The sequence below is a fragment of the Taeniopygia guttata genome, chromosome 3 (genome assembly GCF_048771995.1).
Source record: "Taeniopygia guttata chromosome 3, bTaeGut7.mat, whole genome shotgun sequence".
NCBI lineage: Eukaryota > Metazoa > Chordata > Aves > Passeriformes > Estrildidae > Taeniopygia > Taeniopygia guttata.
In genome coordinates this window covers 11309742-11326777 of record NC_133027.1, presented here as the reverse complement: position 1 = coordinate 11326777, position 17036 = coordinate 11309742, and the positions used below count along the sequence as shown (strand labels likewise).

At 40.6% G+C, this 17036-nt stretch overlaps 1 pseudogene; it reads right to left on the bottom strand.

The window, feature by feature from the left end:
- Positions 1-7231: 7231 nt before the first annotated feature.
- LOC116806649 (3'-5' RNA helicase YTHDC2-like) lies at positions 7232-17036 on the bottom strand (annotated as a pseudogene).

The window sequence follows — 17036 nt, the reverse complement described above, 5'->3', positions numbered from 1 at the left end:
TGAGCTGCAGAGTACTTTGTTTAATTTCCAGTACTCAACAGTAATGATTTGAGCTTTTGGTCGTAATTTTCCCCTCAGCCTGTTTTGGAACAAGTGAAACTAAATTTCAGAATTTACTTCAATTATTCTTAGCTTAGTGGCGAGCCCTAAGACACGGTTAGTTAGGCACAGTTCCTCTTCTAGGTACTTATTGCATAAATTTTTTGGCTAATATCTCTTTTTACAGTGCATGATCTAAACTTCGTTACAATACTTGCATATGAAATGCACAAATGGATAACATTTACAATTAGGTTCAGTGCACTTCATCAGGTTCTTATTAGTCATTTACTTGGCTGTTGCAAGGTTATCTGCAGGTCGCTAGGGGGAGAGATGACTTTCTATTGTGGCGTCCCTTCCCAGAGCTCGATTTTTTCACTCAAGATGTGTGTGTCTAACTCTTTTCTGCCATTCGTACTGCTGTGCCTGTAGTTACGAGGACAAGAAAGGGGACTTCCCAGTGAGGTGACAGGGTGGTCTCTTTCTAGGTCTTTATGAGTACTTTTTCATTGGGCTGTACTTTATGTATGAAAAAACCCAAAGGGCTACTTTGTGTTATTATTCCTTGCTTCCACACTTCCTGAAGATTCTTGCTTATGGCTATGAGCAACAGCTGTATCTGTCCATCCTCTATCCTGGGGTGCCCCACTGGTATTCTATGCTCGTATGGCATCTCGTACAGCACTTCAAAGGGAGATAGCCCAGTCTCAGAATGAGACATGGTCTGGAACATTTAGCAGGAAATGTGGCATCTGGGAAGCTTCAAAGGGAGGCATTTTACCCGGGACATTTTTGTTTCCAAAATTAATTTTGCTGATTGGGCTTTTAATGTTTGATTCATTCTTTCAACTTGTCTGGAGCTCTGAGAATGTTATGGGATGTCGTACTCCCACTGGATCCCTAGAGTGTTGGCTACTTGCCTAATGATTTCCGAGGTGAAGAATGTCCCTTGGTCTGAATCTATGTATCTTACTAACTTATATCGGGGTAGGATTTCTTCTAGTAGAAACCTCGATATTGTTTGAGCCATAGCCCGAGAGCTTGGAAGGGCTTCTACACAGTGGGTTAGTTTGTCTACTATTACCAATAGGAATTTATATCTCTCCACTTTAGGCAGATCAGTGAAATCTAACTGAATTCTTTCAAAAAGCCGGTATGCTACTGGGCGACTTCCCAATACCACATACTGGGTTTTTGCCCAATTAACTTTTTGACAAATCATACACCTTTGTACCTCTTGTTTTGCTAATTCATAAATCCCCTTATACTTGAAGAATCTCAGGAATTGCTCTGCCAGGGCTTGGGCTCCCCAGTGTGTCTGTTGGTGTAATCTCCCCAGGATTTTTCTGGTATAGTTTTTAGATAACAGCTCTCTCCTGTCTGGCAATTTCTACTTACTTCTTTCTAGTCGGCCTCTTTTTTTTATTTGCATCTTTCAATTGCTTTTGGGGAAGGGTGTGGGGGATATTTCTGGACATCCTCCTCCCCAATCTCTGGGTTACTTACTTTTAGTAAAGCTGTGCTTTTGGCTTCTTTATCTGCTAAATTGTTCCTTTGGGTCTTGAGCTGTATTCTTGTTTGGTGTCCTTTCACGTGGACTATGGTAATTGCCTCTGGCACCCTGATGGCTTTTAAGATTTGCCTGATTATTTCTTCATGCACTAGTCTTTGTCCCTGAGTATTGAGCAATCTTCTTTCTTCCTCAATCTTTCTGAAAGTGTGTACTACCCTGAATGCATATTTTGAATCTGTGAAGATCATTCTCTTTTTTCTTTCTAATTTCTGTAAAGCTTTTAATACTGCATATAATTCGTAAGCTGGTGCTGACCATCTGTCATTTAGGGGTCTTGATTCTACTATCTCTTCTTTTTTGCCATTTATTACTGCATAGCTTGATTTCTTTTTTCTATTTCTTGATTTCTACCTTCTGTATTTATTCATGGTTAAGCATCCATGCCAACTCTGTTGAAGTCAATAGCAGGTTTCTGAATATAGCAGGAATTGGATTAAACCTAAAAGGTCTGCCAGTGCTATTACTGAAATACTAATTTGCATGTTTTCTTATTTTGGAACCAAAATATGACCATGGCTTTTAATGTTGGGTTTTTGCAGCTAAGTGTGCAGATGCAATAATCACAGAACTGAGGTCATTTGAGATTACAGAAAGGTTAAAAATTATGCATGGGAAGGTAATTACAGGAATTTCTTTGTTTGCACTCACCTTGTTTGAGACAATGAGTGCAGTGTCACCTGTGCATCCCTGGATATGCCTTGAAGGTGCAAATGCTTTATTTGTAACCAAAGGGGAAATGTATCCAAATTTCTTGGGTTAAACAGTTACTTTGCAAATAGACTGATATAGAAACTTATCAATTTTTAAGGAGTAAAATCCCAAGGTTATAAGAAAAATGCACAGAATTCACAGAATTCACAGAATGACTAGGTTGGAAGAGACCTTCAAGATCATTGAGTCCAACCCATGCCCTAACACCTCAACCAGAGCACTGAGTGTTACATCCAGTCTTTTTTTAAACATCCAGGGATGGTGACTCCACCACCTTTCTGGGCAGACCATTCCAGAACTTTATCACCCTTTCTGTAAAAACCTTTTTCCTAATATCCAACCTATATTTCCCTTAACGCAGCTTGAGACACACAAGGACATTAGTTTTTCATTGCTTTACAGAATTTTCATTGATAGGATTTAATTTTTCTGAAACTTGACTTGTACACCCACAAATATGTTCTAAGGGTCTTGTTAAATTTATTTCAAAGGTATTTCAGAGAGCAGGAGTAACAGTAACATATTTAATTTCAACAATGCATGTTAGTTTCTTTTGCACATAGCTCTTAGGTTGCTCATTTCCTTAATATAGGATTTAATTTATACAGAGGAATGGTATTGTTTTAGTCTACAACTATTATCCAGAACTGAGTTTTGCAAAATGAATACTCAGAGAAGTGCTGATTTGACAATCTTAAGTCCTGCAGCATTTAAAAGATATAGCTATCTATTCCAATAGATGTGGAATAGAGACCCCATCACCTGTGACTTCCTTTCTCAGTTAAAAAGAAAAAGAATGGAGAAATATCTGGGCTTTAGCTGTGTGTCTGGATATGAAGCCACATGAGGTTTTTGAAGGGCCCCACACGAGTTTTTCAAGTATTCTCTAAGCCTCCAGGTTCCCCAGCCCCAGGAGCACCAGTGGACAGTTTTGTTGGTTTTGCATGGGTCAATTTTTGGAGAGGAGGAAAGAAGCCAGCCGGGAAAGTGAGGCATTTCTGCCATAAGCTTTCCCTGTGCCAGGCAAAAGCAACCACTGAGTGCCTCTGAGAGCAGGCGCGCTGCTAAGCCAATTAGAAAAGCTGGTGCCGCCTCTAGGACAACACTTTTAGCAGAGGAAAAAAGAGAGGAAAAGAAGCTGGCTTTCTCTCTGCCCTCCGAGGGGTGCTGCGGGGCAGCGGGGCCCCTTCCCGGCGGGTCGGGGGCTCTTTCCCAGCAGGGCCGCCAGGCCGTGCTGCCGGGGCTCATCCCAGCGCCGCCAGCAGCTGCGGCCGAGCCCAGGAGCGAGCGATTTTTTTTTTTTTTTTTGTGGGTGCACGTATGTTTAGCCAGCATCAACCCCCAGCACCAGTGCATGAGCCCACAAAGTGCAGTGGAGAGAGCAGCCGGCCAAACTCAGACTATGGAATCTGGGAAGCTGCACGTTGTCCTAATGCGAATCCTCTGTGGGCACGAGACTGAACAGCAGGACAGTTGACAAGAAATGCTTGACTACATGCTTGGGGCAATCAACATCTTTGAAATTATAAGCATCACTTTTCCTACTCATTAATGTCATCATCTCCAAGATTTAACTTTTCAGAGGGTGACCATGTTTTCTTTTAGATCGGAGATCAGGAATCGGTTTTAAGCGCAAAAACCACTCCTCAAAGCCCTGCTAAACACGCTTCATCCTCCATTCAGAAAATGAAGCTATTTCTTCAAAAGAAAGGAACTGAAAACTCTAGTATCCAGTTCCCACCAAAGAGTTTCCAAGCCATTTTTATTCTCTGATTTTCTATGCCCTACTTCTTAGCAAATGTAGTTGCTCCAAGCACAGTGACATGAAGACGGGACAGTCACTCATGAGGAACAACATGGTGATGCTCCAGCCTGAAAGCTGGAACTTGGAGTCCACAAAACCCTGCTTTGAGATGCAAGTGACAGCAATCAGGGAACGCAGATAGGGGTAACTGCTGGGGTCAGAGAAGGGCCCAAGGCATTCACAGAGCCAGGAGAGAAGGCAGTATTGGTTTAACAGCTGTAATAATTCCTAACAAATACTCCCACATTTTTGCATATTTATTGGACATTCCCAGGACTCCTGTTCATGTTAGTCTGCACCTCTGCCCCTCCAGAAGCGGTCAAACTGGCAGGATCTGTCTGCCAGCAGGAGCTGCTCCGAGCTGGGAACACGACTGGTGGTGCTGATTTCCAGAGGCTTCTGTGTCCCAGGAGAAGATAAGGAAAGAGCGGATTGAGAGGTGCTGGCGCTGCTGCTGCTCTGTGCCAGAGAGCCCCGGCTGGGCAGGGCACGGCGCTGCAGGCTCTTTCTCCTGCCAGAGCTGGGCACACCTGGGAACAAGGCATGGCAACTTGTGGGGAAACCAAGGGCTTTGTGGGGGCTGCATTGCTCAGCACACAGCCAGGCCATGTGTGACACAGAGTTCTGGCACCTAAAAAGGTAAAGGAGAGGCAAATAGCTGGGAGAGGTTTCATTTTGACCTTTCTTACCTGTTCACAAAAGTGGCCAAAATGAAAGTTACCAAGCAGGGCCTGATCCCTTCTCCTGCAGGAGGGGCCCTGTACTGGCTCCTACCCAGGGCTGGTACCCTTGTGGCAACATTCAGCTGACTGGGAGCAGAGCTCCTGGGGCCCTCCAGGGATACACCAAGCCCAGCCCAGTTACCTGGTACACATGCAAATCTTCAGAAAAAGATTAGAGTGGAAAAATGTAACTGTCATGATCATGATATTTTACTATGTTTACATGCTGTATAGGAATGCAATTTCATGTATTTGTGGTATTTTCACACATTTTAATCTCTGAAATACTGTCAGATACACTTTGATTCCTAATGGAAAGTCTTAAACTTTTAATTTAGCTTATAAAATGAAGTTACTGACATTAAATAATATGTACTTTGTAGTGTAGAAGAACACAGTAATAGTGCGAGTAATTATGATTGCTTAAGCACAATTGGCTTGGGTCTGTACAGAAATGTGAAATTTTGCAAGAAGAGAATAGTTTCACTAAGTTTTGTAAAATATTTGAGAAACACTTCTTGTTTGAAGTAATATGTTGCAAACAACTTTTTACTTAGCAGTTTAAGGAAGGTTCTTACTTTTGAAAGCAGTACAATTTTACATTTTAAGAATTGAAAAATGTAGGCAGCTGATGAACTTCAGAATTAATGCAGACCACATTTAGTCTTTCAGAAAGTATTAGTGATATATAACTGATTCAATGCATCTTTCATACATACCTTTTATTTCATACGTACCTTTTATTTTTATTGGCTATCGAATATATACAGTATACAGGCAACAATTGCGTTAACACTCTGCTCCTGAGGTACTTTTTGGGGCACCTAATCTTTCTATTAGGTCCCCATTTTTTTCTTCAGCTGCTTTCTTCCTAACAAATTCCCAAAACTTCTGAGGCTCTCATGGAAGCACAGTTACTTGACACAGAGGCAAAGTCCGTGGGGCAGCAGGGCTAGATCTATTAGAAGGTGAACTGTCAACAGTTCCCTGCCCCAACTCAGGCGTTACTGCGGGTGACTCTTCACTTGATTTGCTGTCACTGTCCAGCAATGGAAGATACGACCTTGCAAACTGTTCATGCAGCTCAGAAGGGGGCGGGGGGGGCAAATGGCTGGGCTAGAGTGGAGGGGTGTAGGTCTTAGATTCAGTCAAAGAGAAAACATAAAGTTTCTAACCAGGTAGAAGCTTGAGAAAGTGTTGAGAAAGAATGTAAATAGGTTCTTTATCTCTCTTGTAGTTCACATTGTTTATAATTGGGTTCTCCTACTGTATGTCATTCACTGCACACCAACAGAGTGAGAGGTTTTCACTTCAGGACCAATAGAGTTGGTCTGCACGAAGCTCTGTATAAAAGAGCGATGTATTTTGAAATAAATCAGAGTTATAGTCTCAGCCTTCTGAACAAAGTCTATTCATTCCCATCCTGCCTCAACAGTGTCAGAGGGGAGCAGGGGGCAGACAGCTGGGTTTGTCTCTCTGCTAAAGACATTTCAGCTAACTGGCGCAGTGGTGTAGTGTATACGGGGACCGCTGCAAGCTGCTGTGCAGGTGTGAGATAAAGAGGCTTAGGAGTCTGATAAGGAGGTACTTTGGCAGTCTGCCCAGAAACCTTAGCAGCTTTCCCAAAAGCTTCAGCATCCAGCCCAGAAGCTCTGGCAACTTTCCTGGAAGCTTTGGTAGCCTGCCTGGTAACTTCCATGGGCACCTGCACCTTCTTCAAGGATGTATTCAACAAGTTCCCCATCAAAGGCCCCATCTGACTCATCCCTCCCATCAGACTCCTTTATCAACCCCAAATCTTCATCCACGTTGTACTCTGCTTGTTCCCGCTGTTTTCCATTCCTTTAATGCCTCAAAAAGCGATCTCCAAGTAACAACTAGATTGACAAGTTTTATCTCCTGCTCAGATGACTTCCCACAGCCTGTCCCTGACTTTTTTCCAAGTTTTAACACTAAATGCTGTGTCAGGATCAGTGGCAAAATCCTATGATCTAGCCCACAGCAATATACTACGAAGGGTATAGTCTGAAGTATTAATTCCCTTATATCTTAACAAAGCTTTCCATGTAGCCAAAACAGTCTCTTCCTCTTTAGATTTATTTCCCATTATTACTAGTTGGTGCCTCACCTGCTTCCAGGTGTCTTGATAGGAGAAAATCAAGTCTGGACCTCCCTGTGGCTTCCACACGCCACTCTCAGCCGCACCAGCGCCGCCTCCCCCGCTGCTCCCCAGTGGGTCACGGCTGGGAGCTGGGACCCCGCGTGGCTCCAGACTGACCACGCTGTTCAGGCTGTTGCTCCACGCGGTGGGCACCAGCTGTCACTGGTATATACACTGTATCCCGAGGCGGTCGCGACACAAAGCACAGACCACAGGCGGTCTCAGATGGCAATTCTTTATTATCGAACATGGCTGACCTTTTATAAACTTTCTAATTGTTTATACTTCTTCTACCCCAACTATTGGCCACAAAAAAATCAACATAACACCACTGGTGAGCAGTAACAGTGACTTTAGTTAACTTTCTAAAAATACTTTGTCCGTCTGCAGTGCTCTCCTTATCTTTCTTCAGTTCTTCTCTTCTCTCAGTCTCCTTGGTAGCAGCCTTGGAGAGAGCTCTTTAACAGCTTCTTCTTGCCTCTCAGCTTCTTTTCGCTCCTTTAGCTAACAGGCCTGCTGTTAGCCCCTTCCACAGTAATTCATCCATGAGGGGCAAGAAACAAGTAGAGCAGAATAGGATTAAAAAGTCTAGTGACTAATTAGAATTGGTTAAAGTCTGACAGACCTTGAGATGACACCAAAATTAAGCATCCTAGAGTGTAGCCTACAGCACACTACTCGCATTTCTATATTCAGGAAACATGTTTTCTTCCTTTTACGCTGTCTTAATTTAAAAGCTGAAAGATTCAAGAGGAATTACTACATCCTCCAATGAGTCCATGAAGTTTCCTCTCAATGATCTCCTTAGTGTTACTGCAGTCTACTATTCAAGTATATGTGACAACTGTCACAGTAATCTCATTAAAAATGTGTACTTTGTTCAAATAACCATCACAAAAATCAGTCATAGTAAGGCAGATAAGACAGAATCAGTATTGATATTGAAAATCTATTATGGAAGCCGAGAAAGGCAGAATCCAAAAACTTCAGAAGTGTGTATATAATATACTCATTTAGTTGAAAAAAACTAATACATGTTTATTAGAAGAAGTTTGGGGTTTTTTTAAAATCTCATTTTTTCTACTTTGGATAGCTTCACCTCCCCAGTCTACAAATTATTTTTGCTGTATTAAACTAGTGAAACAAGGATATTTAGTCTAGATTTTTAAGTTCCAGAAGGAAGTATTATGCAGTGTTACAAATGAAAAGCTACGTTAGGTTCCTAATTTATCAGTAAAATACCTAACTGCAGAATGATATCAGCAAGAAATTCTATTACTCTGGAAGAGCAGGGTGATATGTTAGAGAACTCTACCTTTCCCGACACTGGAGAAGAAGGAGTAGCACAGGCGTTGGAATAGCTACTGCTGTCTGCAGGCTTCACTGAGGACTGAGCGGATCTGTCATCTGAGAATTGTCTGGAGAGCAAAATGTCTTTTTCTTTGTACTTCTTTGGCTGGTGGAGTGCAGGAGAAGTAGATTTCACTGAAACCCTACAAAGGACATACTTTGAGTTTCACAAGCAGTCACTGAAAATTTACATCGACCTGCCAGCCTACTGCATGACCACATGTATTACAGCAACTACAAAATCTATTAAAGCCTAACTAAAAACTCATACTGACCATTCATTGCTTTTTAATGCTACTGTTAAACTTCTTCTGCTACTTCTCAAACATCACAATTCATGGACAATATTCCTGACTGCTCTCTCCAACAGCAGCCCCAGGTATGAAATACTTCTCTTTGGGACTACAATGTAGCATACAACAGTATAACACCTTCAAACTGTACTTCCGCTGTTTCCACCTCCTATTACTAGCAGAAACTTAAGTGATACTTGTATACATAAACTGCAACCTCCAGTGAGCAGAAGACCTCAGCATCTTACTTTTCAGCATGAGAGAAGTCAGACAATTCTGTTTCTGTTGAGCTGTTTCTGCTGTTGCTTGACATCCATGTAGATGCCAAAGGAAGTTCTTCACAAGTCACAGGCCTTGGTCTCTGGCCAATTCCTGAAGGCTGCTGTAGACCTGCAGACTGTTCTTCAGCACTCAGAACAGCTGTAATTGCTCTTACAGTTGTTTCATCAACCTCAGACCACAGCTTAGAAGGAGCTCGCATGCGACGCAGAAACAAGCTGTGCCACTTCTGCCTGAGTTGCAGCAGCATACCAGCAGCCTGCAATAAATTCCAATTCTGTTAAATACTGATGAAAAGTAGATCACACAGGTAAGAGAACCCTGTCTTTTCCATATCAGGCAGCACCTGGCATTCTAATATAAACGGGGCCCACAATTAAAGGCAAGACTAAGGTCTTGGGGAAGGGGAATAATCCATATTTAAATTAAGATGTTAATTTGCTTTCTTTTCCTTGGGTGCAAGGTAATTTTGGAAACATTTCATTTAGCTCGGTAATAAACTTAGCTTTGTATTGTAATTCCACAGACCTTTTTTTTTCCTTCTTATCTTTCAAGAAAACCCAATCCTTTCATGCTTTATGCCCTTCCTCTCAAATCAGTCTCTACTCATGCACTCTTCAGTCATAGTTGATGGAAAAGAGCTCTAAGTGATATTTTTCTTACATAGACACCTGGTCAAATGTGATGACTAAATTCAGAAGACTATTGTCTAATTCTGCTACCAGAAATGCTTCCATTACAATAAATTTAAAAAAATCACTCTTCTGGACATGTCTAGGAGAGAGAGTATTATTATTAGAGTTGGTAAAGTTGTGTGTTTCATGACCCATAAACTGCCTCCTACCACAGCCACAGCTCCTCAATGACATAAAGACTTCTATTTCAAAGAGGTTTTGAAATTTATCCTTCCAAAATCTGACAGCAACTTTCTTTCAGCAACTTCAGCTTCAAGTGCTCCTTTTTTGATCCGATTTTGGTTATCCTCTCAAAGAAAGAAGAACACAATATGCCAATGTGACTGTTCTCTCAGCTCCTGTTCAGATTTTGGCTATCCCAGCTCGTGCTATGGCCTGATGGAGCACCATGCAGGCAGGACAGGAGGCCAGAAGGAGCAGAAGGGCCCTTATGCAGTCACTGTCACCTGCAGCTTGCTGTCCCTTGCAGCCATTATCTTTTGTCTGCCAGTCTCTTCAGAATCTGCTGACGTGTGGAAAGGGACAAAACTGCCAAGCTCAGATATAAAACATCATACTGCCCAGAAAGTTTTTGAAACAGACCCAACAGCATCTGGATTGCTTAGGCTTTCCTGGTCCCTTTTGTGAGAGACAGGACACCCACATCAATATGGGGGAAGAGGGATGAGCACTCTCAATGTTGACTTAGGTGACTAATTATTCTCTTTCTTTTTGCTGACAAGTAAAAGAATAGAAAGGTACGGGTGATAGGTGATGAAACACTGCAACTTGGATGTTGAATACACGGATTCAGGCGACAGACAACTCTGTGCCAAAGGGGATTGAAGCCGTTTAATTATTGATGAGCTTGTGAAGTAAAGGTTAAATCACAGAGTACCTAGTTTGAGAGACCGAAATAGACCATGACATTCTTGGAGAAAATTCTTGGCTACTCAAATGTTACAAAAACCTTTTCACATCTTTTTACAATTCCTCTACATGAAGCAAACCCAGGAGTAATTTCTTACTTACTTCAGGGTCCAGTTTGAGATGGAGCCCTTCATCCAGCTTCAGCAGTGCCAGATCAGCAGATGTCTTGTCCTCCATCTCACTGTCGCTGCTATCATTAGATACCCCTCTCCCTGAATTAAAGACAAAAGGTGCATTAGCATTTCCATATTTTTTCTACTATTATTTCTACACAAAAACCCGCATACTACGGTATTACCAGCAACAATGTTTTTCCTTCTAAAACTGACTTTAAATGTAAACATTTGTAAAACTACCTCTTCTTTTCTGCAAATACACTGCAAAGTCTTTGCTCCAGATAGCAGCAATCAAGCCAGACCTGCTGAAGGTCCTACTGTGTAAAAACCTGTATTGATATGATGTGACCCAACTCATGTACCTTCACCAGTATCCACAGGCCACTATACAACTTTTGCCTAAAGCTGTTTGCAAAATCACACATGCCTCTATTTCCTAGTAAAACAGCAGATCTAAAGAGCTAGTAAGAAAAAAAAAAAATCTATACATATAGCTATTAATTAGGATTCTTTATTTTTCTTAAGTGCAATTCAATCAACATGAGCACTACTCTAAGGTTCACAGTTTAAAAGCAAGACAGGAAAGCTCTAGAAATAAGTTGGACTTTTAGTTTGATTCAAACTATGACAACTAGAAGCAGTTATTTTTGCTTCCATTCCAAGAGGACTCAATGTAAATCAGAAAAAAAGAAGGAAATTTCTATATATTCTCTATTACTCACAGTTAATAGTACAGTTAACTGAAATTAAAAATTATCAGTAGAACATGTCTTGAAAATGTATGTGTTAGCTAGAAGCAACATGACGTGTTTGCCATATTGATTGTTTCTAAATTATTCTGTTTGAATAATCTGGTTCAATGTATCAAATAAAGTAGTCTGTAGAAAAAGAACATGCATACTACACTTCTCAGTACCAGTACTACAGTTCTCATTAGACACTGTGGCTGTATTCTTTCCTTACAAACTATACTACAGTTTCTGAGACCCTACAACTGTGTAATTTATGGACTTGAATATGTAAGGAATCCCAAAATGGAGAGATTTATTACAGAACCAACAAACTCTTCCTGAATAGCTGCAGGAATTATAACAGTGCTATTTTCAGAATCAGCCAATACATGTATTAAATATTACTGAAAAATAAGTTTTCCATGTTACACGCTGATGTATAGCAACGGAAACATCCCAAATCCAGACTCCAGTGTACCTCGAAAGGATGAAGATGCCTGCAAGGCATTACTTGGCAGTCTGGCTGGTCCACAGAAGAGGGCCACCGTGACAGGTGTCACAACAGAGCAGCACCTGATGTTTGCTGTCTTGTGAGCTCTCGTCATTTCATCATATATAAGCCAGTCTGTAGGGAGAGCCTGGATGGCTGCAGCTTGTCCATTTGCTGGGGCAATCTGTGCAAGAGCAGGTAAAACCAGGCTATTATACCCTCTACCTGTAATTAATGTAAATTTGAACGTATTTCTCATTTTATCCAGAGACACTATGGATGCCTCAACCTGGCAGTGCTCAAGGCCAGGCTGGGTGGGGCTCTGAGCAACCTGGACTAGTGGAAGGTGTCCCTGCCCGTGGCAGGGGTTGGAATGAGATAAGCTTTAAGGTCCCTTACAACCCAAACCATTCTATGATTCTGTATTTTGAGAACTAAATACACATACAATTATATACATATAAAAATATACATGCACATAAAAAAGCGTGAGAGAATTCAACCAGATTCATAAATTATCCTACCATGATAAAACAAAATATTTTGCTTTAAAAAGAAATGTTAAATAAAAGTTTCAGAGAAAAACTTGCTTTTAAGAATAGGGATCATTATATCTTTAAAACAATTTTATAGCAGGGCAGTTTTTTTGTCATTTTGCCTTGTTCCATCTAGAGAAAAGACTAATTGAAATGATGGAAAAATGAATCAACTCCAATTCTATCAGCTGGGTAGAACGGTATTTTCTAAAGCTGTAGTGTTAAATGCCTATACTGCTTTTAAAGTACTGACAAATAGGAAAAGACATTTCTAAAACACGTGACAGATTTTAGTGCCCTTTTTTTTGAACTATGAATTCAAAGTGTCTTTACCTTTTTATACTGAGACTGACCAAGAACAGAGGTAGGATGAAATCACACTTTCGTCTCCTTTGATTCCGTCAACACCAGGCTGTCTCTGTCTACATGCACAAGATTGGGATACATCCCGGCCACTAAGGCACCTTTAATTACAGCCCAGTTCTCAGAGTTAGTATTAACATCTCTAATATCAGCTCCTCCTCTGGCTCTCACAAAACCTGACAAATGAAAGAGACAAAACAGTGCCATGTTAGCTTGTGTTTGGTTCTCAAAAGGAGTCAGAAACTAAAGGTGAAATAAATGACTTCTTTGTTGCATTTTTCACCACTGCCAACCTTAACAGCACCAAGAAGAAACCATTACACTGAAATCCTTCCTGATAAGGGGTTTCATACTAACACAGAATACCACTATTTTGTACAATATAAAGACATTTCCTATGGGAATAATTCATTAAAACATGAAATGCAGTGGCATGTGGAGATGAGGGTGCTTTCAGTTAGATCAGCCACAATTCCTCATCTGCACCATACCCTGCATGAATGTGTGCATGAAGGTGTATTTCAAATTAAGGAAAATTACACCAGTGGACACGATTTTTGTTACAATTTCTATATGCTCGACTTTAAAACAATGTTAAAATTGTTTCCAACTTCTCTACCTGAGGCTCTAAGCTGGCCAAGCACCTGTGTTCTCATTCCTGCAATGGTTTCCATTGTGGCTTGGGATAGGAAGTTCTTTCCACAGAAGGCTCTCTCCCAGCCGTCACTGCGTGCCTTCTGCCATGCCTGAAAATGTTTTTACATTTGCCTATTAATTTGAATGGCTTAAACTAAAAACTGCATTTTTTTAAAATATTACATTTATGTCAATAAAATGAATGCAAAAGCCACTCTAAAAGTTAATGTATCAAACCAGATTATTTTTTCTGTTCAACAATTAGATTCTCTTTATATGTTCACTACAGTGATGATTATGTCAAGTTAAAACAATAAATAAAGATCATTACATTAAGATCATGATTCAAAGTTCAGTGTAGTAGGATGCAAAGAGGCACATTGTTGGAACATTCAAAATTTTATAATGTTTGAAACAAAACATACTACAAAAACGGTTCCCTCTTCTGTGGACCAGCCAGACTGCCAAGTAATGCCTTACACAGGAAAGGCACTAGGCAAAAAGAAAGTCTTCTCTGAGCACTTAATCACAGTCCGCCGCCACTCTACATCCAACTGGTGCATCTGCATTTTGCTTGAATGTGCTGTGATTAGTACTCTCTGAAATGAAAGACTACCTGGAAAGCCCTGAGCAGGGCCATGTGGTCACTGAACGTTCCGGCAGCAAAACGCTTCCTGCACAGCACGGCTGCACGCTTTTGGGAGGCCAGCGTGGGCAGCACAAAAGGGTCTTGGCAGGCAAGAGCACAGGCAATGGTCAGAACAGGATCCAGGCACTTCAGAACTACAGCATACAACACCATTTTACCGAGGTGTGGCTCTACAGGTAATTCAGTCAGGTGATAACCAAGCTCAGTGAGATCTTCCCAAGGGTCCATGGCATCTATGGTCTGTTCATAAACAAACAAACAAACAAATAAAGGAGAGGGGGATGGGTACAGTGGACAAAATCAATTTACAGTGAAAGCAGAAAGGATGTGAATAATGGACATTAACTAGACTTGTTTCCAAACACTACAGAAGCAAGTCAAACTATTAACTGAGACAAGACTTTGAAGCACTCTCTTCCCTTGACATGGAAAAACACATCCCTACACACAAAATGAAAACAGACAATAAACAAAACTTCAAAACATCCTTAAGTAATTAAAAACAGCTTCAGTACAAACTGAAGTCAGTAAACTGCTACACCACAAATTTGGGATCAAACACAATTACAATCTAAACCTATTCCTTTTCTGACCTTAAGCATATGCACAGCATTTCTCACAGTTACAGCAGGCGGAGGATCAGGCGCTTTCATAAGAAAGTCTACAATTGGACAATTAATTGGAGCCAGAATTTTTGTGTACAAACAGATCTCCTGCAAGGTAAAAGGCAGAACAAAAAAAGATTACCAAGATTTGGAAGCAGCCGCCAAACACATGATTTGTTGCAATTAATAGTATGGTTTGAGGGCATTGTATTTTTTAAAGTTATAGTTTCTAACTGAACATGCACCTGAAGCGGCATTCTTAGAAGTTCTGGAGATTGAAATTCCAACATATTCTGAAATCGGAGCCTGCTGAAGAGACGAAAGCAGACTCCAGGCTGACAGCGCCCAGCCCTTGAAAATAAAATATGGAAGGTTGTGAAAATGAGGATTTCTTTCTAAAAACAAAACCAAAAGCCAACAAACAGACACAGAAACTCAGAATGGAAAGAAGAGGCAGTACTATGAAGAAAGTGTTGTTAAGTCACACACAAAGTGAGAGTTTTCTAATCATGAAGTATTTTTGAGAGTGTGGCAATTTTTTACTGTAATTTTAACCCAACACTGAGAAATCTGGAGGAAAGAAAAACAAGGCTTATCTAATGTAAAGTGCTGTGGGTTTTTTGCTAACCTAAGACCAGTTCAAATCTCAATCATCCTTTGTTGTGAGGAACCAGTTGCAAACTTTATTGTTTCCCCTCACATCCCCTAAACAGAAGTGATGCTTGGAGTAAAAGGTAGAATAAAGATGAAGTAACTTGTGAGTGAATGAGAGACAGCAAATTCTCTCAGTCATATACATCTATGTGCATATGTGCAGCTTAATGCCAATATGATTGATTAAACAGGCATTTGTTGCTACATAAACTTCTGAGCCCTCACCCACAGTGCTGGGAAGAATATAATCATGGCCTGTTAAGTCATGGATAGCTTGGAGAAAGTGAAATAGGCAGTCCTCTGCCGACAGACATGATGTGAAAACACCCCACTGGACATTGTGACTGCTGGTGCTACATGGGAGAAAGAGGAAGGAGAACAAATTAATGGGGGGAAAACAACTCAGACCTTTGGGAAATGCCTGAGCGTCACTTTTCTACAACTTGGGAGATTATTCCAAGGAAATACATGCTGACGCCTACTCACCTGCAGAGAATGAGTGTTGGCCACTATGCAACACAACACTGGACTAGGCCAGAAACAGCTATTCTGTTGTGTGCTTTATTCTAAACATAAAGGACTGTGGATATCTGCAAAATGGAAACCACTATGAGGCATTTATTACCTGCCTTTTCTCTGGATAGCACTGGCTTTTGAAATCCACCCCATTTTTACCATTGTAACACGACTCAGTGCATCAAAAGACTTCTAGAAAAACAAAGAAAGGAATGCAAACTGAAAACTCAATAGGGTACATGAAATACAAGTTACTAGTTATTTAGATTACCAACAGAAGTTTTCTAAAAAGTATGAAATAGTAATATATACAGCAGCTTCTGACACAAAGGTACCTTCTCAATTTTGAGTGAATTAATGAGGGTATCTCCTTTCTAGTATCTTAATGCTCCACAATTTTTGAAATTCAAGATTTTCAAGGTTTTTTAGACAGATAGCTTACAGTATTTGTCTTAAAACAAATGCATGTTGAAACTTTTCAGCAAGGACTGTTGCCTGACAGGCACTAGCTCTCAGCTAGTAAAAACTTTTTTTTACTTTACTGTAAAGTCATAAATAAGAATAAAAAAAAAAGTTCTCCAAAATTTATGCACTGTGTGTTTTAGAATCACACTAGGAAAATTTATGGCAGTCCTACCTCTTTCACCTTGCCTGAGTCAATGACAAACACCACATCACTGACTGTTATGCTGGTTTCTGCAATATTAGTAGAAAGAATCTGCAAAGAAAAAAACTCAAACCACCAAAACTGTAATAACTGTAAAAGCAATGGCAAAATAGGTCATTGTGGCATTGGAAAAAGTCCTCTAATACTTGCAATTTTGCGAATGCCAAAAGGTGGACTTTCAAGCACTTTCTTCTGGTACAAAGTCTGCATACTTGAATGAAGCATGAAAACTTGGTATCTAATGCAAGACAAAAGGAACATTTTAAGGATCCTTAAAAGGAGCAATGAAAAGCCACAGCAACTAAAGGTTTTACCTGTGAGCATTATCAGTGAATCTCTTATCATCGAAAACAATGCGGTCTCTCAGGCTCACTATCTCATCATACCCAGGAAGAAATATTAAAATTGCTCCTAAAAAAGGAAGTGGGTTTGCAAAGTTAAACAGAAAATTCAAATACATGTCGAATAGCACTCAGAAGGTTTTAACGTTTGTGGATTGCTGAAAAAAGAGCATGATTCATCAGAAGCCAAATCCAC